We start from the raw sequence: 10,585 nt of genomic DNA, 5'->3' as shown, positions 1-10,585 counted from the left end.
ATGGACAGAGAATCTAATTCAGAGCCAAGAAAACCTGGGTTCAGTTCTACCTGGGCTACATACTGGCTTGTGTGGCCCTGGACAAAGCCAATGCAGGCATCTCTAAGTCTGTAAGTTGCAAGAAAGGTGTCTGTGAACAAGTTTCCTCACTTGCTAGTAATATCACAGGTCCAAGTCCTAACCTTATCACATTTGCCCTCTCAGGGCTGGATAAGGTCTCTTCCATTTCTAAATCCTCCTAACCTATTTAATCCATGGAAATAACCTCTTCTCAAAAATGTTGTAGACTAAGTTCTTAAATTTTAGCAGCTTATAACAAACTCATTGTTGCTGATGAACTCCTTAGAAAGCGAGGTGTTATGGATAGAATGATGGGTCTGGGGTCAGTTCAAGTCAGGTCTCAAATGCTCACCAGCTATATATGACTTGGACCAGTAACACCACTTTTATAGATCTTAGTTTCCTCATCTGTAAATGCAGATCCTGACAACACCTCCCAGGCTTCTTGTAAAGCTCAAGAAAGATGATACTTGTAAAGCCCTTAGAACAAAGTGTGGCATTTAGTAAACACTGAATAAAAGCTTGCTCCCTTTCCCCTTCCCATTTACAACTGTGTTAGTAGATAAAAGACTCATTAGACAGACTTACTTCTTATTCTAAATAGTTGTCTCTCGTTTTTGCTTTGGTTATTGAAAGTAAAATCTGAGACAAAAGGTCTGATTACAATCAATTCATTAGCAAAATGAGCATTTGCCAACAGTTGCAGTTGGTGACTCCTTAGTAGTCAAAAAACAAATGGCAATAAGACAACTTTTTGTAGTAGCAAAACAGGATCTAGGGAAATCAGGAACCAGGAGAAAGGCACTGAACATAGTTTGATTGGTTGAGACAGGTCTCTTGACTTGTGGTTTAGCCTAGTACATCCTGGATCATTCTGAATATAGCTTGACTCTATTGCCAACATTTCAAGTGTTGAGGGTGTAATTAGACATTAATCAGTCTAATTGAAATGTATTCAATGTTATCTAGAGTGCTTACAAAGGATCCTTGTTGATTTTGGGGACAAGGGAGGGACTAGACTGACTTGGTTTTGCATAATCTGACTTCTACAAAAATGAGGAACCTGATCTTTATCATGTAACTAGCTTAATGCAGTAACTATACATTTTATTCTAAAGCTTCCGAGGTTCAGTTTTATCTTTTGAGCTAAAACAAACTAACAGTATAATCAAGACTAATGTCAGAGAAAATAATTCTCACAGTGCTAACACATGGGTATTTCATAAATGCCCATTGATGGAGTAATGGAATAAAGAGAAACTGGTAAAAAATGGGAACAATATTTTTCTCTATTTATAATGTTTAAAATTAATTATTATATTCCACTACTGGGTATATGCCCTGAAGAGATTATGAAGAAGGGTAAAAATGTCAATTGTACAAAAATATGCATAACAGCCCTGTTTGTGGTGGCAAAGAATTGGAAATTAAGTGAATGCCCTTCAATAGTGTTCCATGGCTTAAGAATGTGGTACATGTAAGTCATGGAACACTATTGTTCTATTAGAAACCAGGAGGGATGGGAATTCAGGGAAGCTTGGAAAGATTTGAATGAACTGATGCTGAGTGAGATGAGCAGAACCAGAAAAACATTGTACACCCTAACAGCAACATGGGGGTGATGATCAACTTTGATGGACTTGCTCATTCTATCAGTGCTCTATCTACTCTACCACCTAGCTGGTATCCTTCCTTGTTATGAAAGAATGGAAACATTCAAATTCAAAAGCAAATGATGGATCCTAAAAGCAGTTGCTACTAGGTTTTGAAGAACTTAGAAGGGCTAAGAACTATTTTTCTTTTGAGATCTTTTGGAGGAGTAGAATGAAAGCAATACAGTTACAGCTTCTCAGGTATTTTGCCTCTTGCAACCATAAGATCCTACTCCCTCTCCTTGGGGAGGAGGGGGAAGAGAGTCAAGGTAGCAATTTTTACAGTATGGTAGAGCTAAATTAAATATTTTATACCAATATAAAGTATCTTTTAAGTATACATATACATATATATATATATATATTTATATATATATATATAATATAAAGGCATAGTCAGAGCACCATATTTATAAGTGTTTTCTTTTGGTTTCCTTATTTCAGGACAATACTCCAGGAAAAAATTTCTTAAGTGTATATGTGTATACAAGTGCATTCTTAAATTCATTTTTTTTTTTTAGGTTTTGCAAGGCAAATGGGGTTAAGTGGCTTGCCTAAGGCCACACAACTAGGTAATTATTATTAAGTGTCTGAGGCCAGATTTGAACCCAGGTACTCCTGACTCCAAGGTCCACTGTGCCACCTAGCCTCCCCCACAAGTGCATTCGTAAAAATTATTTTCCTAACTTTATCTTTTAATCTTCATTAAAATGATTTCGCAGAATTTTAGAAAGGGTAAGGGTGATACCAACAAAAAAATTTATGGATGGTTGCCTACCAGTATCCAGATATTGTTGGATTTTAGCTTCCACCAGAGGCAGTTGATGTACCAAAAACCAAAGGTTGAAGACTTTGCTTTCTCTAGGCCCAGAGAATTAGGGACACCTCTCAAACCTGAGGATTTAAGTCCAGATCAATAACCTCATGAACTTCTTGAGAGTGGTAAGATTCTAATCTACTACTGTGATTTTATTTTGATGGTTAGATAAATTATGCATTAAAAGTTAAAATGGGGGGGGGCAGAGCCAAGATGGTGACAAGAAGGGATCGAGTCTTAGGAGCTCTCTGATAAAACTCATAAGCTAAGGACTCTAACTAAATTTTCCAGAGACAGAACCCACAAAGGGACCCAGTGAGGAAGTTCTCCTACTCTAGGTAACATGGAAAAGAGCCAGGGCACTGGGAGCCACGGCAGCTGGGGAGTCTCCTGAGCTGCACCCCGGGGAGCACCAAGCACAAAGTGGGGGAACAGCGGGGGACCTCTACCAGAGCAAGCACTTGGAGCCCAGCCCTCAGGGCACACAGCCAGCAGCTTGGTGTTTCAGCAGCCCAGACCCAGAAACAGAAGCAGGCAGAGCCTTAAGCAGGAGCCTCCAGGGCATGAGCCCATGGAGCTGAGGGAGGGGAGTGAAGAGAGAGAAGGCTGAGCTCTGTCCTCTGCCCCTGGAACAGGACTCTGGGGCTCTGAACACATTCAGATCCTGATTGCAGTCTAGGCCCCCCCCATAGAACAGCAGGGCCCCCCCCACCTCGGCCCATGGCAGAGGGGGGCGCTTATGGTCATTCACAGACCAGGAGGGAGGACAGAGCCTCACACATTGAGATCCTTGTGGGAGTGTCCAAAAACCTCAGGAAGCACCCCCAAAACCGGCCTAGGCTGGGAAAATGAGCAAGCAGAGGAAAAAAGAGGAACACCATTGAGAAATATTTTGCATATGAGCCCAAGAAGGATCAAAATACTCAGTCTGAAGATGAGAAAGCACAAGCTCCTGCATCTAAAGACTACAAGAAAAACAGAAATTGGGCTCAGGCTATGACAGAGCTCAAAAAAGACTTTGAAAATCAAATGAGGGAGTTGGAAGAAAAACTGGGAAAAGAAATGAGAGAGATGCAGGAAAAGCATGAAAATGAAGTCAGCAGCCTAGTCAAGGAAATCCAAAAAAATGCTGAAGAAAATAGCATGCTAAAAACCAGCTTAGGTCAAATGGATAAGACAGTTCAAAAAGTTATTGAGGAGAAGAATGCTTTAAAAAGAAAAACTGGCCAGATGGAAAGAGAGATAAGAAAACTCTGAGGAGAACAAATCCTTCAAAGAATAGAATTCAGGGAGATTGATGAATTTACCAGAAATCAGGAATCAATACTTCAAAACCAAAAAAATGAAAAATTAGAAGAAAATGTGAAATATCTCATTGAAAAGACAACTGATATGGAAAACAGACTTAGGAAAGATAATTTTAAAATTATCGGAATACCTGAAAGTCATGATCAGGAAAAGAGCCTTGACATCATTTTCAAAGAATTACTACAGGAAAATTGCCCTGATATTCTAGAAGCAGAGGGCAAAATAGAAATGGAGAGAATCCACCGATCCCCCAGAGAAAGAGATCCCAAAAAACCAACCCCTAGGAATATTATAGCCAAGTTCCAGAACTCCCAAGTCAAAGACAAAATATTACAAGCAGCCAGAAGGACACAGTTCAAATATCATGGAGCTGCAGTCAGGATCACACAGGACTTAGCAGGAACTACATTGGAAGCTCATAGGGCTTGGAATACAATATACCAGAAGGCAAAAGAGCTTAGAATACAGCCAAGAATGAACTGCCCAGCAAGGCTGAATGTCCTCTTCCAGGGAAAAAGATGGACTTTCAATGAACCAAGGGAATTTCAAATGTTCCTTTTAGAATGGCCAGAGATGAACAGAAGGTTTCATCTTCAGATACAGGACTCAGGTGAAGCATGGAGATTGGAGGAGAGGGGGGAAATATGAAGGACTTAATGAGGATGAACTGTATGTATAGAAAAATGATACAGATAATATTCATATGAACCTTCTCAGTTAATAGAGCAGGTAGAGGGAGCTTTTATAGTTGAAGCACAGGAGAAAGCTGAATTCGAAGATAAAATATGGTGTAAAAAATGGAGTCAATAGAAAAAAAAGGGAAATGGAATGGGAGAAAGAAAAAGGGGAGGGGGAATAGTCCAAGATATTTCACATAATAAGATTTTTTTTTATTACAATGAGTTATTGCAATGATATGGAAGGGGGGAGGCAAGGGGGAATGAGGGAACCTTTGCTCTCATCAGAGATGGCTAGGAGAGGAAACACCAAATATACTCAATGTGGTATAGACACCTGGAGTAAGAAGGGCGGGGAGCAGGGGGAAGGGGTGGGGATGTGAATAAAGGAGGAGAGGATGGATCATGGCAGGGGGAGTGGTCAGATATAACATATTTTCTTTTTTACTTCTTGCAAGGGGCTGGGATTGGAAGGCCTGCCCAGGACCATAGGGCCAGGTGGATTCTGGGCCTAAGGGGTGGTATGAGGGCTCAGGGCTTCTTGGCCCCAGGACCAGGGATCTGTCTGCTGTGCCACTCAGCTACCCTACAGCAGAGTCAGAGTGAAAGGAGAGAGAAAATATAGTACATAAAAGTGAAGAAATACAAAAGGAGGGAGTTGTGATCAGCAATGGCAACGGTGGAAAAATATGGAAGTAACTTTTGTGATGGACTTATCATAAAGAATGTGATCCACCTGTGACAGAGTTGTTGGTGTTGGAACAAAGACTGAAGCACATTTTTGTTATTATTTGGGGGAGACTGCAGGGCAAGTGGGGCTGGGTGGCTTGCCTGGAGGCACATGGCAGGGTGATCTTTGGGTGTCTGGGGCCGGATTTGGACCCAGGTGCTCCTGGCTCAAGGGCCAATGCTCTGTCTGCCACCCAGCCACCCCTACTATTATTACTATTTTGGGTCTTTTTTTTTTTTTTGGTTTTTGCAGGGCAGTGGGGATCAGGTGGCTTGCATGTCACACAGCTGAGTGATGGTTGGGTTTACGAGGCTGGATATGGACTCGGGTGCTCGTGGCTCCAGGGCTGGTGCTTCATCCATTGTGCCACCTGGCCACTCCTACAATTATTACTATTATTTTTTTTAATTTTAATTTTTTTCTCTCCCTTTTACTTTTTTCACCCAAGCAAGTCTATCTATAATCATGGGGGGGGAGGGGTATTTTGTTTTTACTTGTAACCAAGAATATTTTATTAATGTAAAAAAACATTTGTACAAAATGAGAATTAAAAAAATAAATTAAAAAAAGTTCAAATGTTAATACACAAGAACATAATCATAAAACTAATATATGATTCTACAAACTATAAATAAAAATAAAAATATTTATTTTGAATTTTACAATTTCCCCCTAATCTTACTTCCCTCCCCCCACCCCCCACAGAAGGTAATTTGCCAGTGTTTACATTGTTTCCATGGTATGTATTGATCCAAATTGAATGTGATGAGAGAGCAATCATATCCTTAAGGAAGAAACATAAAGTTATAAGAGATAGAAAAATCAGACAATAAGATATCAGGTTTTTTCCCCTAAATTAAAGGTAATAGTCCTTGGTCTTTGTTCAAACTCCACATTTCTTTCTCTGGATACAGGTAGTATTCTCCATTGCAGACAGCCCCAAATTGTCCCTGATTGTTGCACTGATGGAATGAGTGTTTTTTCTCAAGTTAACAGAATCCCTTCTATTTAGATGGAAAGAGGGATATTCATTATGATGGCTCTTTATATACAAAAAGAATCTTCAGTGCATCAACCTTTTTCTGAACCAGAAAGCAAGATTATGTACCTTAGAGTCATAGTGTTACTGTGTTATTAAAACTATATTAAAAACTATAAATTGGGGCAGAGCCAAGATGACAACAGGGGAAGAGCCTCTCTTAGGTGCTCTCTCTCAAAACTCATAAAATAAGGACTCTAACTAAATTTTTGAGAGACAGAATCCACAGAGGGATCCAGTGAGGAATTTCTCCAACTCAAGGTAACCTGGAAAATAGTGGAAAGGCTCCACTCCACAGGGTAGAGGGGCAGCCTGCCAGAGTGAAGGAACTTAAGCTTCCTAGAGGCAGCCCCAGGGTGCCTGGGAGCCACGACTCATGGCGGCTGGGGCAGTTTCCTGACCTACACCCCGGTGAACACGGGGCACCACTTGGAAGATCAGTGGGGGAACCTCTGCCAGAGAAAGCACATGAAGCCCAGCCCTTGGGCACTAAGTGGGGTACTCAGTGAGCAGCATGGTTTGGCAGCCCAAATCCAGGAAATGGAAGTCTGCATGGAGCCAGTAAGCAGGAGCCCCCAGGCAACTGAGCCTTGGGTACTCAGCTTACCAAAGGGAGGGGAGTGGAGAGAGACTTCCAAGATTGTCCCTGAAATAGGACTCTGGGGCTCTGACCACATTCAGATCCTGATCACAGTCTAGGCCCCCCCATAGAACAGCAGGGTCCCCCACCCCAGCCCCATGACAGAGGGGTACACTTGTGGTCATTCACAGACCAAGAGAGAAGACAGAGCTTCACACACTGAGATCCTTGTGTGTGTGTGGGGGGGGGTATCCCAATAATACTCAAAAGTTCAGGAAGCACCCCAAGACCAGGCACAGGCCGGGGAAATGAGTAAACAGAGAAAAAAGAGGAACATAATTGAGAAATACATTGTCTATGAGCCCAAGAAGAATCAAAATAATCAGTCTGAAGATGAGAAAGTACAAGCTCCTGCATCTAAAGACTGCAAGAAAAAACAGAAATTGGGTTCAGGCTTGACAGAGCTCAAAAAAGATTTTGAAAATCAAGTGAGGGAGATAGAAGAAAACTTGGAAAAAGAAATGAGAGAGAGATGCAGGAAAAACATGAAAAAAAAAGAAGTCAGCAGCTTAGTGAAGGAGATCCAAAAAAAAATGCTGAAGAAAATATCATGTTAAAAACCAGCATAGGTCAAATGGATAAAACAGTTCAAAAAGTTACTGAGGAGAAGAATGCTTTAAAAAAACAGAATTGACCAAATGGAAAAAGAGATAAGAAAGCTCTCTGAGGAAAACAAATCCTTTGTAGAGGGCCAGCCCCAGGGAGTGATACTCAACATATACTTGGTGACTTTTCCCATCAAAGATAGGTGTGGATTATTGCTCATTGTATGGATTTGTTGGCTCACCAGTGAACCCTGACCTAGGATAATCTGTGGCTCCAGGATGGTTGTAAAAGGTTTCTTTGATATGGAAGCATGCATTTTTCTAAGAACAAATATTGTAAATTTGCCCAGGACATTGTAAAACTGGGTCTCTTAACTGGTCATTCCTGAGATAAGTTTTTTGCTATATAAAGTCTGAGTTTCCAAAAATAAAGTTGTTAGATTTTTCACTTCCCAACCTTTTGTGTTTGGATGTGTTTGTCTACCTGACCTGACTCTCAGAAATTCATGACCAGACCCACACCAGAGCTATTGCAGGTGATAATCCTTCAGAAGTACAATGGTACTAAAGGAAGCTACTAAATTTACAAGAAGTCAAGACATAATACTTCAACACCAAAAGAATGAAAAATTAGAAGAAAATGTGAAACATCTCATTGAAAAAAACAACTGATCTGGAAAACAGATTTAGGAAACATAATTTAAAAATTATTGGGATGCCTGAAAGTCATGATCAGGAAAAGAGCCTTGATACCATTTTTAAAGAATTCCTACAGGGAAATGGCCCTGATATCCTAGGAGCAGAGAGCAAAATAGAAATTGAGAGAATCCACTCATCTCCCCGGAAAGAGATCACAAAAAAAAAACCCAACCCCGAGGAATATTACGGTCAAGCTCCAGAACTCCCAAGTCAAAGGGCAAATATTACAAACAGCCAGAAGGATACAATTCAAATATCATGGAGCTGCAGCCAGGATCACACAGGACTACATTAAAAGTTCATAGGGCTTGGAATATAATATTCCGGAAAGCAAAAGAGGTTGGAATGCAACCAAGAATCAACTACCCAACAAAACTGAAACTCCTCTTCCAGGGAAAAAGATGGACTTTCAATGAGCCAGGGGAATTTCAAATGTTCCTGTTGAAATGACCAGAGCTTAACAGAAAGTTTGATCTTCAAATACAGGACTCAGGTGAAGCATAGAGAGCGCAGGAGAAGGGTAAAATATGAAGTAATTATGATGAACTTCATGTATTCCTGATACTGATAATATTCATAAGAAACTTCTCATTTAATAGAGCAGATAGAAGGAGCTTTTATAGATGAAGCACAGGAGAGAGCTGGATTTGAGATATATTGTAAAAATGGAGTCAATGGCTAAAAGGGAAATTTAATGGTAGTAAGAGGAAAGGAGAGGTAGAATAGGATAAGATATTTCATATAATAAGATTTTTCTTAATACAATGAATTATTTCAGTGGTATGGAAGGGGGGGAAGGTGAGGGGGAATGAGGGAACCTTTGCTCTCATCAGAGGTGGCTCAGGGAGGAAACAGCATATAAACTCAATGGGGTATAGACATCTAGAGTAAGAAGGAGACAAGGGGGATGGGAGAAAGGGAGGATGTGAGTGATGGAGAAGAGGGTGGACTGTCGGGGAGAGTGGTCAGATATAATACATTTTCTTTTTTACTTCTTGTAAGGGACTGGGATTGGATGGCCTGTCCGGGACCACAGGGCTGGGTGGTTGCTGGGCCTTAGGGGTGTTATGGGGGCTCGGGGCCTCTTGGCCCCAGGGCCAGTGATCAGTCTGCTGCACCACTCAGCTACCCTACAGCACATTTAAGAAGAGGGACAGAGTGAAACGAAAGAGAAAATATAGTACATGAGTAAGTACAAATGGAGAGAGTTGCGATCAGCAATGGCAACAGTGGAAAAATATGGAAGTAGCTTTTGTGTTGGACTTATAATAAAGAATGTGTTCCACCCTTTTCAGAGCTGGTGATGTTGGAACACAGTCTGAAGCACATTTATTCTTATTATTTTTTGCGGGGGGGGGGGGGGGTTGCAGGGCAAATGGGGTTGGGTGGCTTGCCCAGGGCCACACAGCTGGGTGGTTGTTATTGGGTGTCTGAGGCTGGATTTCAGCCTGGGTGCTCCAGGCTCCAGGGCCAGTGCTCTCTGTCCAGTGCACCACCTAGCCACCCTTATTATTATTATTTATTTTTTAATTTTAATTTTTTCTTTGCTTTATTGCTCATGAGGGTCCATATTTTTTTGGGGGGAGGGGTATTATGTTTACTCTTAAGAATATTTTAGTAATGTATAAAAAACATCATTTGTACAAAAAATTAATATTTTAAAAAATGAAAATTCTATATGGTTAATACTTTAGATGCTAGAATGCATGTCTCCCTTAAGAAATAAAGCATCAGATTTATCCAGAAAAAAACTACAAATTGGTATGGTTTTTAAATGTGGTTTTAATATAGTTTAACTTATGTGGAATATTAAAGGGAATTGGTTTTGATGATTCATTGCCTTCTACTATTTTTCAGGGAGTTTAACATAATACAGTCTAGATAGATAAATGGTTAGCAGTCCAAATGAATTTTTTTGCTTTCTAGAACCTGATATTCAGATAAATATTTGAATGTGAGAAAGTATCAATGTCAATTGTTCATGTCCTATTAAGAATACCTATTTTAACTAAATATAAATTGAAAAGTAATCTTATAAAGTGTTTTTCTTGGAAGATAGACAGATGAAGACAAGCTGAACTGCAGTCTCCTAGCCTCAGAGTACTTTTATGCCTGTTGCCTCAGGTTTTTCTCCTACCATTGAACTGATACCACATGGTGTTGACTTGAACCTAAAAGAAGATAGTACTGTGGTTGGATTTGTGAATGAAGAGAAAAGACACATTGTGGATAATGGTGAACAAGAGACTTCATGTTCTGCAGAAGAGACTTCAATAGAAGCACAGAAAAGTAAGTTCAATCCAGAAGAAAATAAGAGAGTATTTAGTGACTTGCCCTGACCTAAGAATGCCTAGTTATGGTTCAACAAATAGCATTAGCTACTACTATAAAACTTTCTCTTTATAAATAAGATATAGT

The sequence above is a fragment of the Macrotis lagotis genome, chromosome X (genome assembly GCF_037893015.1).
Source record: "Macrotis lagotis isolate mMagLag1 chromosome X, bilby.v1.9.chrom.fasta, whole genome shotgun sequence".
In the NCBI taxonomy this organism is placed as follows: Eukaryota; Metazoa; Chordata; class Mammalia; order Peramelemorphia; family Peramelidae; genus Macrotis; species Macrotis lagotis.
This window is presented reverse-complemented; position numbering follows the sequence as displayed.